The 15,072-nt window shown below is 41.5% G+C and overlaps 28 non-coding genes across 28 annotated transcripts; 6 read left to right on the top strand and 22 right to left on the bottom strand.

Moving 5' to 3' along the window:
- Positions 1 to 623: 623 nt before the first annotated feature.
- Positions 624 to 696, bottom strand: Trnav-aac. Its single transcript has one exon. It is a non-coding gene; the product is annotated as a tRNA-Val (tRNA).
- Positions 697 to 793: 97 nt separating this feature from the next.
- On the bottom strand, positions 794 to 866 carry Trnak-cuu. The gene has a single exon. It is a non-coding gene; the product is annotated as a tRNA-Lys (tRNA).
- A 230-nt stretch (positions 867 to 1,096) lies between these two features.
- Trnav-cac lies at positions 1,097 to 1,169 on the bottom strand. The gene has a single exon. It is a non-coding gene; the product is annotated as a tRNA-Val (tRNA).
- A 6,236-nt stretch (positions 1,170 to 7,405) lies between these two features.
- Trnav-aac lies at positions 7,406 to 7,478 on the bottom strand. The gene has a single exon. It is a non-coding gene; the product is annotated as a tRNA-Val (tRNA).
- A 97-nt stretch (positions 7,479 to 7,575) lies between these two features.
- Trnak-cuu lies at positions 7,576 to 7,648 on the bottom strand. The gene has a single exon. It is a non-coding gene; the product is annotated as a tRNA-Lys (tRNA).
- A 230-nt stretch (positions 7,649 to 7,878) lies between these two features.
- Positions 7,879 to 7,951, bottom strand: Trnav-cac. The gene has a single exon. It is a non-coding gene; the product is annotated as a tRNA-Val (tRNA).
- Positions 7,952 to 8,056: 105 nt separating this feature from the next.
- Trnan-guu lies at positions 8,057 to 8,130 on the top strand. The gene has a single exon. It is a non-coding gene; the product is annotated as a tRNA-Asn (tRNA).
- A 516-nt stretch (positions 8,131 to 8,646) lies between these two features.
- Positions 8,647 to 8,719, bottom strand: Trnav-aac. The gene has a single exon. It is a non-coding gene; the product is annotated as a tRNA-Val (tRNA).
- Positions 8,720 to 8,816: 97 nt separating this feature from the next.
- Trnak-cuu lies at positions 8,817 to 8,889 on the bottom strand. The gene has a single exon. It is a non-coding gene; the product is annotated as a tRNA-Lys (tRNA).
- A 230-nt stretch (positions 8,890 to 9,119) lies between these two features.
- Trnav-cac lies at positions 9,120 to 9,192 on the bottom strand. Its single transcript has one exon. It is a non-coding gene; the product is annotated as a tRNA-Val (tRNA).
- Positions 9,193 to 9,297: 105 nt separating this feature from the next.
- Positions 9,298 to 9,371, top strand: Trnan-guu. Its single transcript has one exon. It is a non-coding gene; the product is annotated as a tRNA-Asn (tRNA).
- Positions 9,372 to 9,887: 516 nt separating this feature from the next.
- On the bottom strand, positions 9,888 to 9,960 carry Trnav-aac. The gene has a single exon. It is a non-coding gene; the product is annotated as a tRNA-Val (tRNA).
- Positions 9,961 to 10,057: 97 nt separating this feature from the next.
- On the bottom strand, positions 10,058 to 10,130 carry Trnak-cuu. The gene has a single exon. It is a non-coding gene; the product is annotated as a tRNA-Lys (tRNA).
- A 228-nt stretch (positions 10,131 to 10,358) lies between these two features.
- Positions 10,359 to 10,431, bottom strand: Trnav-cac. Its single transcript has one exon. It is a non-coding gene; the product is annotated as a tRNA-Val (tRNA).
- A 105-nt stretch (positions 10,432 to 10,536) lies between these two features.
- On the top strand, positions 10,537 to 10,610 carry Trnan-guu. Its single transcript has one exon. It is a non-coding gene; the product is annotated as a tRNA-Asn (tRNA).
- A 687-nt stretch (positions 10,611 to 11,297) lies between these two features.
- Positions 11,298 to 11,370, bottom strand: Trnak-cuu. The gene has a single exon. It is a non-coding gene; the product is annotated as a tRNA-Lys (tRNA).
- A 230-nt stretch (positions 11,371 to 11,600) lies between these two features.
- Positions 11,601 to 11,673, bottom strand: Trnav-cac. Its single transcript has one exon. It is a non-coding gene; the product is annotated as a tRNA-Val (tRNA).
- A 105-nt stretch (positions 11,674 to 11,778) lies between these two features.
- Positions 11,779 to 11,852, top strand: Trnan-guu. Its single transcript has one exon. It is a non-coding gene; the product is annotated as a tRNA-Asn (tRNA).
- A 495-nt stretch (positions 11,853 to 12,347) lies between these two features.
- On the bottom strand, positions 12,348 to 12,420 carry Trnav-aac. Its single transcript has one exon. It is a non-coding gene; the product is annotated as a tRNA-Val (tRNA).
- A 97-nt stretch (positions 12,421 to 12,517) lies between these two features.
- Positions 12,518 to 12,590, bottom strand: Trnak-cuu. The gene has a single exon. It is a non-coding gene; the product is annotated as a tRNA-Lys (tRNA).
- Positions 12,591 to 12,820: 230 nt separating this feature from the next.
- Trnav-cac lies at positions 12,821 to 12,894 on the bottom strand. The gene has a single exon. It is a non-coding gene; the product is annotated as a tRNA-Val (tRNA).
- Positions 12,895 to 12,998: 104 nt separating this feature from the next.
- On the top strand, positions 12,999 to 13,072 carry Trnan-guu. The gene has a single exon. It is a non-coding gene; the product is annotated as a tRNA-Asn (tRNA).
- A 516-nt stretch (positions 13,073 to 13,588) lies between these two features.
- Positions 13,589 to 13,661, bottom strand: Trnav-aac. The gene has a single exon. It is a non-coding gene; the product is annotated as a tRNA-Val (tRNA).
- A 97-nt stretch (positions 13,662 to 13,758) lies between these two features.
- Positions 13,759 to 13,831, bottom strand: Trnak-cuu. Its single transcript has one exon. It is a non-coding gene; the product is annotated as a tRNA-Lys (tRNA).
- A 230-nt stretch (positions 13,832 to 14,061) lies between these two features.
- Positions 14,062 to 14,135, bottom strand: Trnav-cac. The gene has a single exon. It is a non-coding gene; the product is annotated as a tRNA-Val (tRNA).
- Positions 14,136 to 14,239: 104 nt separating this feature from the next.
- Positions 14,240 to 14,313, top strand: Trnan-guu. The gene has a single exon. It is a non-coding gene; the product is annotated as a tRNA-Asn (tRNA).
- A 516-nt stretch (positions 14,314 to 14,829) lies between these two features.
- Trnav-aac lies at positions 14,830 to 14,902 on the bottom strand. Its single transcript has one exon. It is a non-coding gene; the product is annotated as a tRNA-Val (tRNA).
- A 97-nt stretch (positions 14,903 to 14,999) lies between these two features.
- Trnak-cuu lies at positions 15,000 to 15,072 on the bottom strand. The gene has a single exon. It is a non-coding gene; the product is annotated as a tRNA-Lys (tRNA).

Below are 15,072 nucleotides of genomic sequence, written 5' to 3'. Positions count from 1 at the left end.
CAATATTAATATATCAATTTCATGTCAATTTTGCATTTCAAGAATTTGTATCGGAAAACGTTACATCAATAACATGTCGTTATGATATTTTAAAAATGATATCGAATTTTACACTTAAAGTACGTGTCCATTTTTTATTCGAAAAATGATATTTAAAAAAGAATGTCAATAGCAAGTCATTTTCTTATTTGAAATATGATGTCAATATTAATATATCAATTTCATGTCAATTTTTTATTTCAAAAAATTGTATCGGAAAACGTTACATCAATAACATGTCGTTATGATATTTTAAATATGATGTCAAATTTTACACATTATTTTCGCATGTTTTTAATTTACGTAAAATTACTGAATATCAAATTCACGTGATTTGCATATACAAAAATTGATGTCAATTTTTGTACAGTAAATAATACATTAAAAAATATCAGAAAATAGATTAGAATTTTTCATTAACAAATGTAATGTCACATACATATCCATTTCGTATCATACATGGGATGTCAAATAATTTATAACAAATTCATATCAAATTCATGTCAACTAATTGACAGGAACATCAAAATGACATGGGAATATCAAATAGACATCCCAATGACATCCAATGCTACCTGGGTTCCTGTTTCCACCCAGGATTGAACTGAGGACCTTCAGCGTGTTAGGCCGACGTGATAACCACTACACTATGGAAACTACAATCCGCTACAGAATTATTCTGAAATGATTACAAAATACTAACGATCGTCTCCCAACTTCTAACTTTCATCTGCAATTATTTGCAAATATGTGACGCCCAACGGGGGGCTCGAACCCCCGACCCTGAGATTAAGAGTCTCATGCTCTACCGACTGAGCTAGCCAGGCTTGCCATTGCGCTCTATTCCAATGTAATGAACCAAGTCTTATTGACTACATTTTTTCCTTTCCAGGAACCGTGAGATAACTATTACTATGATTGGTTGGTTGTCTGTGTGTAGTTTCCAGATGTCTACTTGTTCTAGTCTAGTTGTCATCTAGATAAGATACATTACAAGTTATTAATTCCATTCCATTTCTTTTTCTCTTACGATTATTATTTCCTAACGTTATACTGATGCTTCCACTCAGGATCGAACTGAGGATCTTCAGCGTGTGAAGCCGACGTGATAACCTCTACACTATGGAAGCCCCACAATGTTTCTGCAATATTTTATTAGTGTTGGCCACACTAAAAAAATGTAATGTTTGGTTTGCCTGTTGAACTGGACGAGTGTGTCGTTAACCAATCAGCATGCCTCTGTGGCGCAATTGGCTAGCGCGTTCGGCTGTGACTAGACGTGTCTAACTGAGCTCCCAAGTGTGACATCTTGCTGTGAGTCAAAAAACTATTTGTTCTTGTTTTGTTTCTCTTTTGTTGTATTGTTGCTTGTGTGTCCTGTTTCCCTTGTTGTTTGTTGAGCGCCATTTTGGTTTTGTTCCCTCTTTTTGCATTTTTCTCCCCGTCCTTTTGCCCCTGTTATTGTGGGTAAAATGGGATCGGAATCCCCAGACGTCTGGCCACGTACTGCCGAAATCTCTTTTGGTAATACTGAAGTGACCAGGCATGAGTTCTACGAATGTTTCGAGCACGACAGTAATGAATCTGATAGCATCTTTGATGCAGTTTCTCGCCTACCAGGACGAGCTATTTGCGTTTTCCGAATTGGGTTCAAGACCGTCAATGACCATATTGAATTTTTGAATAAATTTAGTGCTAAAGAATCAGTAGTCATTAGTGGCAAGGAGGTCAAAATTAGAGTGAGAGATAGGTCAGTTAACCTTGTACGCGTTAGAATTCAACATTTCAAATTCGATGATGACCTAAGCCTGCTAAACAAGAGATTGCGTGAGTATGGAGTGATTTCTCGGATTTTTTGGGACACGTATCAGGATAGATCGCTCCCAAGGTGGAACGGGATAAAGACTGGAATTGTCAACGTGGATATGGAAATCCACAAGAGCATCCCGTCTTATATCACCTTTGGAAGCTACAAGGAACCAATGATGGTGTCTTATGCAGGGCAAATGCACACATGCCGCATGTGTGATTCTCCCACCCATGTCTTAGCTAATTGCCCCAAGCAACCCCGTAGTTTAACCAACCCCAGCACCATTTCAAAAGGCCCCATTGGAACACGTAGCTATAGTAGTGTATTACTAACAAATCGTGGGCCAGTTAGGACAACTGCTAGGAAGCCCCAGGAGACAGAACCGATTGTTGGCGGGCAAATGCCAATTGCTCCAACTGTTGACGCTGATTCATTCCCTGAGTTAGCCCAGAGGCCAACGACGTCGACTGTGGTCGTTCTTGATGGAGCTCCAGAAGATCCAATTTCAAAACCCGATGGAACTGAATCTTCTTCTGACACCGATTCTGACGCTGAAGACACTAACTGTGTAGGTTCGTCTGTTGCGTCAAAATCGGTCAAGAAAAAGAAAATTAAACATACGAGAGAATTCCGTGACCACCAAAAACAATCAAAAAAGAGGAGTCGTACTGCCTCTTCCTCTGGCTCGGGCGAGGTAGCTGAGGAAATTGTATCTGGTGTAGCTCAGTTGGTTGAACTCGGGTATCCTACTCGAGAGGTTCCAGTTTCGATACCGGGTGTGGACAGTAATTCTTTTCCCGCCCTCTCTGGGGGGAACGATGTTCCACCCGCTCCAATCTCACCTGGAGTACCATCTATTCCATCCACGATAGATCAGATGGATAACGAGGTGGTTGAAGAGATGGATGCAACCGAGGTGGTTTCGATTTCAAATCTTGATGAAGATATTTCTTTTTCTGGTGGGAGTATTCAGCCAGGACAACGGCCACTTGATAGCCAGGAGGCTAGTCATGTGAGTGAGACTCAGGAGTCCTTAGGCGTCCCCCTCGGCACTCCATCAACCCCCATAGAAGATAAAACTCTCAAAGCAATGGAGGCCGTTAGAAGGAAAAAAGCCCACGATAACAAAACCCAACCCTCTAAACCCAAATTTAAATATTAATCATGACTAACATCGCGACATATAATATCAACAGAATATCGTCACCTGACAAACTTCAAATAATACTCAATTTCTTTTTACATAATAAACTTGATATTATATGTTTGCAAGAAGTAGTATTTCACTCTAGCACCGTATTTACTAAACATTACCAGATGCACACAAATCTCGGTCCTAGACAACATGGGACAGCCATCCTAGTACGACACGGGCTGAGCGCCAAAAACATATTGTTTGAACCGGAGGGGAGGCTGATAGCCATGGAAGTAAAGGGTCTTGCTTTCGTGTGTATTTACGCCCCATCTGGTGACCAAAATAAAAGTTATAGAGATTCTTTCCTCCGGCAAACTATTCCGGCTTATGTTGCCCAGTATAAGGCACCAGCAATTATATTGGGAGATTTTAATGCCGTTGACGAGATCGATGACCGTAAAAGTAGCAAGACAACACCACCTAAAATTAGACTAGCATTACTAGAACCCCTCCGAGATTTAGTAAAAGCCCTTTCATTAACAGATGTCTGGAGAGAAATTCGGAAAAATGAACCTTGTTGGACGTACAATTGTGCGGCTAGCCAGGCTAGATTGGACCGAATTTATTGCCACCATCACGTAAAATTTTCTGATATCCATTTGCACGACTTACCACTCGGGGATCACAGACCAATCGTAGGGTATATAAACAGCACCACCCCTCCTAGTGCAGTGAGGAACAAGTCAAGGAATTTATGGAAACTTAACTCATCAATTCTTGAGGAAGAAGAATATATAAACTTGGTGCATGTCTTTATTGAAGAAATGTCTCAACACCCATCCCGTATTGAAAACGTAGATCATTGGTGGGAGATTATTTTCAAACCTAGCCTCAGGCGATTATCAATGAACTATTGTAAAAAGAGAATCTGTGATCAGAGAGTCAAAAGGAAATTGCTCCAACATCAACTAAAAGAAACCGTGAACAATGTAAATTTCAATCGTGCGCGTTACATGGAGTTGAAACGTGAGTTTCTAGCCTGGGAGCGAGAAGCATTGAGGGGATTTGCAATACATTCACGCGTTCAAAGTATAGCCGAAGAAGAGCCATCTACCTTTCATATGAACAAGTCAACGAGCAATTTCCAGAAGTCTCTGATCACTCAGCTCAAAACTAATGATAACTGTAAAATTACCCAACCTGAGCAGATTAATCAAGAAATAATTGAACACTTTAGTAGAATTTTTCAGAACCAGCCCTCCCCCAATACCCAATTAGCTGGAAAATTTCTAGAAGGGATTAGAGGTGCACTTACCCGTACAAAACCCACTAAAAACGATTCGGGTGTATCAGTGGTAGCTCAGTCGTTAAACGCTCAAGCGTTGAATCGAGGAGTACTAGGTTCGATCCCGGAGAGTGGCAACTTTCTTGTAGATCCGTTCACAGTAGATGAAATTAGCATCGCCCTTAAGGCAACTAAAAAGAACAAGGCCCCGGGTACAGATGGCATTCCTTTTGAGTTTTATATAAAATTTTGGGATGTTATTGGTGTTCATTTTCTGGAAATGATGAATTGCGTCCTCGAAAAAAGAAAACTCCAGCCGTCGCAGGGAAGGGCAGCTATAAGATTAGTCCCAAAAATCCCATCACCGAGTAAAATAACCGATTACCGACCAATCTCTTTGTTAAATACCGATTATAAAATAATCGCGTCAGTATTGGCTTTTCGTCTGAGAAAATCTCTTCAAAACTCTCTAGACTCACATCAAAAAGGTGGTGTACCCGGCCGCTATATCTTTGACAGCTTGTGTTTAATCCGAGATGTCATTGATAATACAGGTCGTAAATCAAAAGAGGTATCTTCTCTCAAACCGGCCGCCATTCTCGCGTACGATTTAGAGAAAGCATATGACCTTGTCAATCGAGACGTTCTGTGGGAAGTAATGACAGCCATGGGCTATCCCCCCCTCTTTGTTGATTGGTTGAAAACGCTGTACAGTATAACTGAACTATGCCCATTGAACGGTAATGACATAGTCGGTACTGTGGACAATGCACAATCCGTGCGACAGGGGTGCCCTCTGTCAGTCCATCTGTTTGCCCTCTATATTGAACCGCTTTTAGTTTGCTTGTCTAGGGGTATTGACGGAATTGAACACTACGGAAAACGCATCAAAGTTCGTGCATATGTAGATGATCTAGTAGTTTTTGTCTCATCAATGAAAGATGTACGTCGTGCATGCGAGATTATTCTGGAATTTTGTGCCTGGACAAATGCACGTATTAACAAGGGGAAGACAAAATTACTTGGTCTAGGCACTTGGACCTTAAATCAATATTCACAGGCCGTAGTAGCGCAGACGGTAGCGGCGTCGGCTGGGATTCCTGAGGTTAGGAGTTCGATCCCACGTAGAAGCAATTTCAATCAAACTCGTCCTAAACGTACTTGGCCACATGATTGGATAACTCAAGTAGACAATTTGAAAATTCTTGGAATTACTTTTTATTCTGAAATAAAAACAACAGTAAGAGACAATTGGCAAAGACAGTACAACATCATACAAAATATTCTTATCACAAACACACACCGTCATTTCACTTTTTATGGTCGCGCCCTATTCATCAAACAACATGTCTTATCACAACTTGTTCATATAGCTCATGTACTCCCTTGCAACAAAACCCAAGCCCTTCTCCTCCAACAAAAATGCAACAAATTTCTTTGGGCACAAAGAAGAGAGCACCCACCCCTAAATGTTTTGATCCGCCCCCGACTCCAAGGTGGACTTGGAGTCACCTTACTTTTTCAATTCTTCCAATCCCTTTTCACCCGTCAAATCTTTAAATCTTTAATCCATCCCGAGGCTATTGAGAGAGCTGCAGCCGTTTATTGGTTGGGTCCACACCTCAAGAATCTCCTTCAACAAATCACCCAGCCCAGATTTAATGCAACCCATTCATCACATCCATACTTCACCACCGCACTTTCAACCATCACCGATCTACTTAAAGCTGGCATCTTCACATCGTCAACCGTATCCAATCACCGCGCCACCTACAATCACCTGATCGCTAACCTTGGGCAACCAGGGAGAACCGAAGTTGTGAAACCAGACCTCGACTGGGCTTCCATCTGGTGTTGGGTGGCCAAAATGAAAGGAAGAAACGCTGAACTGGTCTGGGATTTCAACCATAATCAGCTCCCTACCAAAATGCGCCTCACAAGCCTCAGACTTTCTAGAAATGACCAATGTCCTCTATGCAATGGCGACCAAGAAACTGACGACCATCTTATGTTACTCTGTTCTGAGAAAGTCCACATCAGTTTATGGCTTCGAATTCAACTAACGAAACTTGGATGTCAAAAACCACTCAAATCAACAATAAATGGAGACATTGGAAATGGCCCCAATAAAGAGAAAATACTGGCCCTCATCCAATCCTACATCATCACCGTCTGGACCGCCCGCAGCCAAAACCTCACCCCAGCCATCAATGAAATACAGTCTCTCTGGTCAAGCCTCCTTCATTCAAAAAATTCTCCCCAGATGTCACCTTCTAATCCATAAATATTCCCTCTCAAAATTCTCAACAGATTTCTTCTTACCTTTATACAACATTGTTCTCTCATTACAACTATTATTTCTTGGATCACCCCCAGATGTCTTATTGTTAAATTCCACATTTTTTACTAAAATCATTTGTCCTCTTTCATTTCCGTCTCGAAATGTTTTCTTTTTCTGTTTGTAATGTCTCTCCTTGGCCACAGCAAGTCACTTATGTCACAAATCTCGTAAATGCCCCAAGTATCTGTAAAGAAATTTAAATTTTAATTGTGACAATAAATCGTTTAAATATAAAAAAAAAAAACCGGAAGGCTGGTGGTTCGATCCCACCCAGGGGCGCATGGTGAATGAATACTGTTGTTTTAATTCAATTTCTTCGCCTCATGACTCCATTAACCAACTAAAGCGTCCAATGAAGAGCGCACACTCGCGATATGGCTTCTTTAACTGATGACTGTTAAATCTACTCAACATTTGCAGCGTAGGGTGCACGCTCATGATGTTCTTCCTCTGTCCGGAGCTACTGTTCCAGGTTCTGGTGTAATCTATATAGATTCCCCTCCGGTGTTTATGGAATTCTTCCCCATCCAGCGCAAGTCATTTTTCATTTCCCTAAAACAACAGTCATTGACGTTTGGCTACAGAAGAAGTCTCTTCGGGGTTATAGCACCTTTTTCAACAACCACAGTCATCATTGATTTCCCCCTTTCTGTTGACTTCCTCCGGATACAGCATTGCGAATATCTTCACATTGTCATATTGTAGATTTCATTTTTAACAAGAAACATGAATGCTTGGCTTTTTCAAAAAAACAAAATGTGCTTCTTTGATAGTCTTTCTACAAATACATTGTCCTGTTTCCACCCAGGATTGAACTGAGGACCTTCAGCGTGTTAGGCCGACGTGATAACCACTACACTATGGAAACTACAATCCGCTACAGAATTATTCTGAAATGATTACAAAATACTAACGATCGTCTCCCAACTTCTAACTTTCATCTGCAATTATTTGCAAATATGTGACGCCCAACGGGGGGCTCGAACCCCCGACCCTGAGATTAAGAGTCTCATGCTCTACCGACTGAGCTAGCCAGGCTTGCCATTGCGCTCTATTCCAATGTAATGAACCAAGTCTTATTGACTACATTTTTTCCTTTCCAGGAACCGTGAGATAACTATTACTATGATTGGTTGGTTGTCTGTGTGTAGTTTCCAGATGTCTACTTGTTCTAGTCTAGTTGTCATCTAGATAAGATACATTACAAGTTATTAATTCCATTCCATTTCTTTTTCTCTTACGATTATTATTTCCTAACGTTATACTGATGATTCCACTCAGGATCGAACTGAGGACCTTCAGCGTGTGAAGCCGACGTGATAACCTCTACACTATGGAAGCCCCACAATGTTTCTGCAATATTTTATTAGTGTTGGCCACACTAAAAAAATGTAATGTTTGGTTTGCCTGTTGAACTGGACGAGTGTGTCGTTAACCAATCAGCATGCCTCTGTGGCGCAATTGGCTAGCGCGTTCGGCTGTTAACCGGAAGGCTGGTGGTTCGATCCCACCCAGGGGCGCATGGTGAATGAATACTGTTGTTTTAATTCAATTTCTTCGCCTCATGACTCCATTAACCAACTAAAGCGTCCAATGAAGAGCGCACACTCGCGATATGGCTTCTTTAACTGATGACTGTTAAATCTACTCAACATTTGCAGCGTAGGGTGCACGCTCATGATGTTCTTCCTCTGTCCGGAGCTATTGTTCCAGGTTCTGGTGTAATCTATATAGATTCCCCTCCGGTGTTTATGGAATTCTTCCCCATCCAGCGCAAGTCATTTTTCATTTCCCTAAAACAACAGTCATTGACGTTTGGCTACAGAAGAAGTCTCTTCGGGGTTATAGCACCTTTTTCAACAACCACAGTCATCATTGATTTCCCCCTTTCTGTTGACTTCCTCCGGATACAGCATTGCGAATATCTTCACATTGTCATATTGTAGATTTCATATTTAACAAGAAACATGAATGCTTGGCTTTTTCAAAAAAACAAAATGTGCTTCTTTGATAGTCTTTCTACAAATACATTGTCCTGTTTCCACCCAGGATCGAACTGAGGACCTTCAGCGTGTTAGGCCGACGTGATAACCACTACACTATGGAAACTACAATCCGCTACAGAATTATTCTGAAATGATTACAAAATACTAACGATCGTCTCCCAACTTCTAACTTTCATCTGCAATTATTTGCAAATATGTGACGCCCAACAGGGGGCTCGAACCCCCGACCCTGAGATTAAGAGTCTCATGCTCTACCGACTGAGCTAGCCAGGCTTGCCATTGCGCTCTATTCCAATGTAATGAACCAAGTCTTATTGACTACATTTTTTCCTTTCCAGGAACCGTGAGATAACTATTACTATGATTGGTTGGTTGTCTGTGTGTAGTTTCCAGATGTCTACTTGTTCTAGTCTAGTTGTCATCTAGATAAGATACATTACAAGTTATTAATTCCATTCCATTTCTTTTTCTCTTACGATTATTATTTCCTAACGTTATACTGATGCTTCCACTCAGGATCGAACTGAGGACCTTCAGCGTGTGAAGCCGACGTGATAACCTCTACACTATGGAAGCCGCACAATGTTTCTGCAATATTTTATTAGTGTTGGCCACACTAAAAAAATGTAATGTTTGGTTTGCCTGTTGAACTGGACGAGTGTGTCGTTAACCAATCAGCATGCCTCTGTGGCGCAATTGGCTAGCGCGTTCGGCTGTTAACCGGAAGGCTGGTGGTTCGATCCCACCCAGGGGCGCATGGTGAATGAATACTGTTGTTTTAATTCAATTTCTTCGCCTCATGACTCCATTAACCAACTAAAGCGTCCAATGAAGAGCGCACACTCGCGATATGGCTTCTTTAACTGATGACTGTTAAATCTACTCAACATTTGCAGCGTAGGGTGCACGCTCATGATGTTCTCCCTCTGTCCGGAGCTACTGTTCCAGGTTCTGGTGTAATCTATATAGATTCCCCTCCGGTGTTTATGGAATTCTTCCCCATCCAGCGCAAGTCATTTTTCATTTCCCTAAAACAACAGTCATTGACGTTTGGCTACAGAAGAAGTCTCTTCGGGGTTATAGCACCTTTTTCAACAACCACAGTCATCATTGATTTCCCCCTTTCTGTTGACTTCCTCCGGATACAGCATTGCGAATATCTTCACATTGTCATATTGTAGATTTCATATTTAACAAGAAACATGAATGCTTGGCTTTTTCAAAAAAACAAAATGTGCTTCTTTGATAGTCTTTCTACAAATACATTGTCCTGTTTCCACCCAGGATCGAACTGAGGACCTTCAGCGTGTTAGGCCGACGTGATAACCACTACACTATGGAAACTACAATCCGCTACAGAATTATTCTGAAATGATTACAAAATACTAACGATCGTCTCCCAACTTCTAACTTTCATCTGCAATTATTTGCAAATATGTGACGCCCAACGGGGGGCTCGAACCCCCGACCCTGAGATTAAGAGTCTCATGCTCTACCGACTGAGCTAGCCAGGCTTGCCATTGCGCTCTATTCCAATGTAATGAACCAAGTCTTATTGACTACATTTTTTCCTTTCCGAACCGTGAGATAACTATTACTATGATTGGTTGGTTGTCTGTGTGTAGTTTCCAGATGTCTACTTGTTCTAGTCTAGTTGTCATCTAGATAAGATACATTACAAGTTATTAATTCCATTCCATTTCTTTTTCTCTTACGATTATTATTTCCTAACGTTATATTGATGCTTCCACTCAGGATCGAACTGAGGACCTTCAGCGTGTGAAGCCGACGTGATAACCTCTACACTATGGAAGCCCCACAATGTTTCTGCAATATTTTATTAGTGTTGGCCACACTAAAAAAATGTAATGTTTGGTTTGCCTGTTGAACTGGACGAGTGTGTCGTTAACCAATCAGCATGCCTCTGTGGCGCAATTGGCTAGCGCGTTCGGCTGTTAACCGGAAGGCTGGTGGTTCGATCCCACCCAGGGGCGCATGGTGAATGAATATTGTTGTTTTAATTCAATTTCTTCGCCTCATGACTCCATTAACCAACTAAAGCGTCCAATGAAGAGCGCACACTCGCGATATGGCTTCTTTAACTGATGACTGTTAAATCTACTCAACATTTGCAGCGTAGGGTGCACGCTCATGATGTTCTTCCTCTGTCCGGAGCTACTGTTCCAGGTTCTGGTGTAATCTATATAGATTCCCCTCCGGTGTTTATGGAATTCTTCCCCATCCAGCGCAAGTCATTTTTCATTTCCCTAAAACAACAGTCATTGACGTTTGGCTACAGAAGAAGTCTCTTCGGGGTTATAGCACCTTTTTCAACAACCACAGTCATCATTGATTTCCCCCTTTCTGTTGACTTCCTCCGGATACAGCATTGCGAATATCTTCACATTGTCATATTGTAGGTTTCATTTTTAACAAGAAACATGAATGCTTGGCTTTTTCAAAAAAAACAAAATGTGCTTCTTTGATAGTCTTTCTACAAATACATTGTCCTGTTTCCACCCAGGATTGAACTGAGGACCTTCAGCGAGTTAGGCCGACGTGATAATCACTACACTATGGAAACTACAATCCGCTACAGAATTATTCTGAAATGATTACAAAATACTAACGATCGTCTCCCAACTTCTAACTTTCATCTGCAATTATTTGCAAATATGTGACGCCCAACAGGGGGCTCGAACCCCCGACCCTGAGATTAAGAGTCTCATGCTCTACCGACTGAGCTAGCCAGGCTTGCCATTGCGCTCTATTCCAATGTAATGAACCAAGTCTTATTGACTACATTTTTTCCTTTCCAGGAACCGTGAGATAACTATTACTATGATTGGTTGGTTGTCTGTGTGTAGTTTCCAGATGTCTACTTGTTCTAGTCTAGTTGTCATCTAGATAAGATACATTACAAGTTATTAATTCCATTCCATTTCTTTTTCTCTTACGATTATTATTTCCTAACGTTATACTGATGCTTCCACTCAGGATCGAACTGAAGATCTTCAGCGTGTGAAGCCGACGTGATAACCTCTACACTATGGAAGCCCCACAATGTTTCTGCAATATTTTATTAGTGTTGGCCACACTAAAAAAATGTAATGTTTGGTTTGCCTGTTGAACTGGACGAGTGTGTCGTTAACCAATCAGCATGCCTCTGTGGCGCAATTGGCTAGCGCGTTCGGCTGTTAACCGGAAGGCTGGTGGTTCGATCTCACCCAGGGGCGCATGGTGAATGACTACTGTTGTTTTAATTCAATTTCTTCGCCTCATGACTCCATTAACCAACTAAAGCGTCCAATGAAGAGCGCACACTCGCGATATGGCTTCTTTAACTGATGACTGTTAAATCTACTCAACATTTGCAGCGTAGGGTGCACGCTCATGATGTTCTTCCTCTGTCCGGAGCTACTGTTCCAGGTTCTGGTGTAATCTATATAGATTCCCCTCCGGTGTTTATGGAATTCTTCCCCATCCAGCGCAAGTCATTTTTCATTTCCCTAAAACAACAGTCATTGACTTCGGGGTTATAGCACCTTTTTCAACAACCACAGTCATCATTGATTTCCCCCTTTCTGTTGACTTCCTCCGGATACAGCATTGCGAATATCTTCACATTGTCATATTGTAGATTTCATTTTTAACAAGAAACATGAATGCTTGGCTTTTTTCAAAAAAACAAAATGTGCTTCTTTGATAGTCTTTCTACAAATACATTGTCCTGTTTCCACCCAGGATTGAACTGAGGACCTTCAGCGTGTTAGGCCGACGTGATAACCACTACACTATGGAAACTACAATCCGCTACAGAATTATTCTGAAATGATTACAAAATACTAACGATCGTCTCCCAACTTCTAACTTTCATCTGCAATTATTTGCAAATATGTGACGCCCAACGGGGGGCTCGAACCCCCGACCCTGAGATTAAGAGTCTCATGCTCTACCGACTGAGCTAGCCAGGCTTGCCATTGCGCTCTATTCCAATGTAATGAACCAAGTCTTATTGACTACATTTTTTCCTTTCCAGGAACCGTGAGATAACTATTACTATGATTGGTTGGTTGTCTGTGTGTAGTTTCCAGATGTCTACTTGTTCTAGTCTAGTTGTCATCTAGATAAGATACATTACAAGTTATTAATTCCATTCCATTTCTTTTTCTCTTACGATTATTATTTCCTAACGTTATACTGATGGTTCCACTCAGGATCGAACTGAGGACCTTCAGCGTGTGAAGCCGACGTGATAACCTCTACACTATGGAAGCCGCACAATGTTTCTGCAATATTTTATTAGTGTTGGCCACACTAAAAAAATGTAATGTTTGGTTTGCCTGTTGAACTGGACGAGTGTGTCGTTAACCAATCAGCATGCCTCTGTGACGCAATTGGCTAGCGCGTTCGGCTGTTAACCGGAAGGCTGGTGGTTCGATCCCACCCAGGGGCGCATGGTGAATGAATACTGTTGTTTTAATTCAATTTCTTCGCCTCATGACTCCATTAACCAACTAAAGCGTCCAATGAAGAGCGCACACTCGCGATATGGCTTCTTTAACTGATGACTGTTAAATCTACTCAACATTTGCAGCGTAGGGTGCACGCTCATGATGTTCTTCCTCTGTCCGGAGCTACTGTTCCAGGTTCTGGTGTAATCTATATAGATTCCCCTCCGGTGTTTATGGAATTCTTCCCCATCCAGCGCAAGTCATTTTTCATTTCCCTAAAACAACAGTCATTGACGTTTGGCTACAGAAGAAGTCTCTTTGGGGTTATAGCACCTTTTTCAACAACCACAGTCATCATTGATTTCCCCCTTTCTGTTGACTTCCTCCGGATACAGCATTGCGAATATCTTCACATTGTCATATTGTAGATTTCATTTTTAACAAGAAACATGAATGCTTGGCTTTTTCAAAAAAACAAAATGTGCTTCTTTGATAGTCTTTCTACAAATACATTGTCCTGTTTCCACCCAGGATTGAACTGAGGACCTTCAGCGTGTTAGGCCGACGTGATAACCACTACACTATGGAAACTACAATCCGCTACAGAATTATTCTGAAATGATTACAAAATACTAACGATCGTCTCCCAACTTCTAACTTTCATCTGCAATTATTTGCAAATATGTGACGCCCAACGGGGGGCTCGAACCCCCGACCCTGAGATTAAGAGTCTCATGCTCTACCGACTGAGCTAGCCAGGCTTGCCATTGCGCTCTATTCCAATGTAATGAACCAAGTCTTATTGACTACATTTTTTCCTTTCCAGGAACCGTGAGATAACTATTACTATGATTGGTTGGTTGTCTGTGTGTAGTTTCCAGATGTCTACTTGTTCTAGTCTAGTTGTCATCTAGATAAGATACATTACAAGTTATTAATTCCATTCCATTTCTTTTTCTCTTACGATTATTATTTCCTAACGTTATACTGATGGTTCCACTCAGGATCGAACTGAGGACCTTCAGCGTGTGAAGCCGACGTGATAACCTCTACACTATGGAAGCCGCACAATGTTTCTGCAATATTTTATTAGTGTTGGCCACACTAAAAAAATGTAATGTTTGGTTTGCCTGTTGAACTGGACGAGTGTGTCGTTAACCAATCAGCATGCCTCTGTGACGCAATTGGCTAGCGCGTTCGGCTGTTAACCGGAAGGCTGGTGGTTCGATCCCACCCAGGGGCGCATGGTGAATGAATACTGTTGTTTTAATTCAATTTCTTCGCCTCATGACTCCATTAACCAACTAAAGCGTCCAATGAAGAGCGCACACTCGCGATATGGCTTCTTTAACTGATGACTGTTAAATCTACTCAACATTTGCAGCGTAGGGTGCACGCTCATGATGTTCTTCCTCTGTCCGGAGCTACTGTTCCAGGTTCTGGTGTAATCTATATAGATTCCCCTCCGGTGTTTATGGAATTCTTCCCCATCCAGCGCAAGTCATTTTTCATTTCCCTAAAACAACAGTCATTGACGTTTGGCTACAGAAGAAGTCTCTTTGGGGTTATAGCACCTTTTTCAACAACCACAGTCATCATTGATTTCCCCCTTTCTGTTGACTTCCTCCGGATACAGCATTGCGAATATCTTCACATTGTCATATTGTAGATTTCATTTTTAACAAGAAACATGAATGCTTGGCTTTTTCAAAAAAACAAAATGTGCTTCTTTGATAGTCTTTCTACAAATACATTGTCCTGTTTCCACCCAGGATTGAACTGAGGACCTTCAGCGTGTTAGGCCGACGTGATAACCACTACACTATGGAAACTACAATCCGATACAGAATTATTCTGAAATGATTACAAAATACTAACGATCGTCTCCCAACTTCTAACTTTCATCTGCAATTATTTGCAAATATGTGACGCCCAACGGGGGGCTCGAACCCCCGACCCTGAGATTAAGAGTCTCATGCTCTACCGACTGAGCTAGCCAGGC

The sequence above is a fragment of the Daphnia pulicaria genome, chromosome 1 (assembly GCF_021234035.1).
Source record: "Daphnia pulicaria isolate SC F1-1A chromosome 1, SC_F0-13Bv2, whole genome shotgun sequence".
Lineage (NCBI taxonomy): Eukaryota > Metazoa > Arthropoda > Branchiopoda > Diplostraca > Daphniidae > Daphnia > Daphnia pulicaria.
The sequence above is the reverse complement of the archived record's forward strand: the minus strand, read 5'-3'. Positions and strand labels throughout refer to the sequence as shown.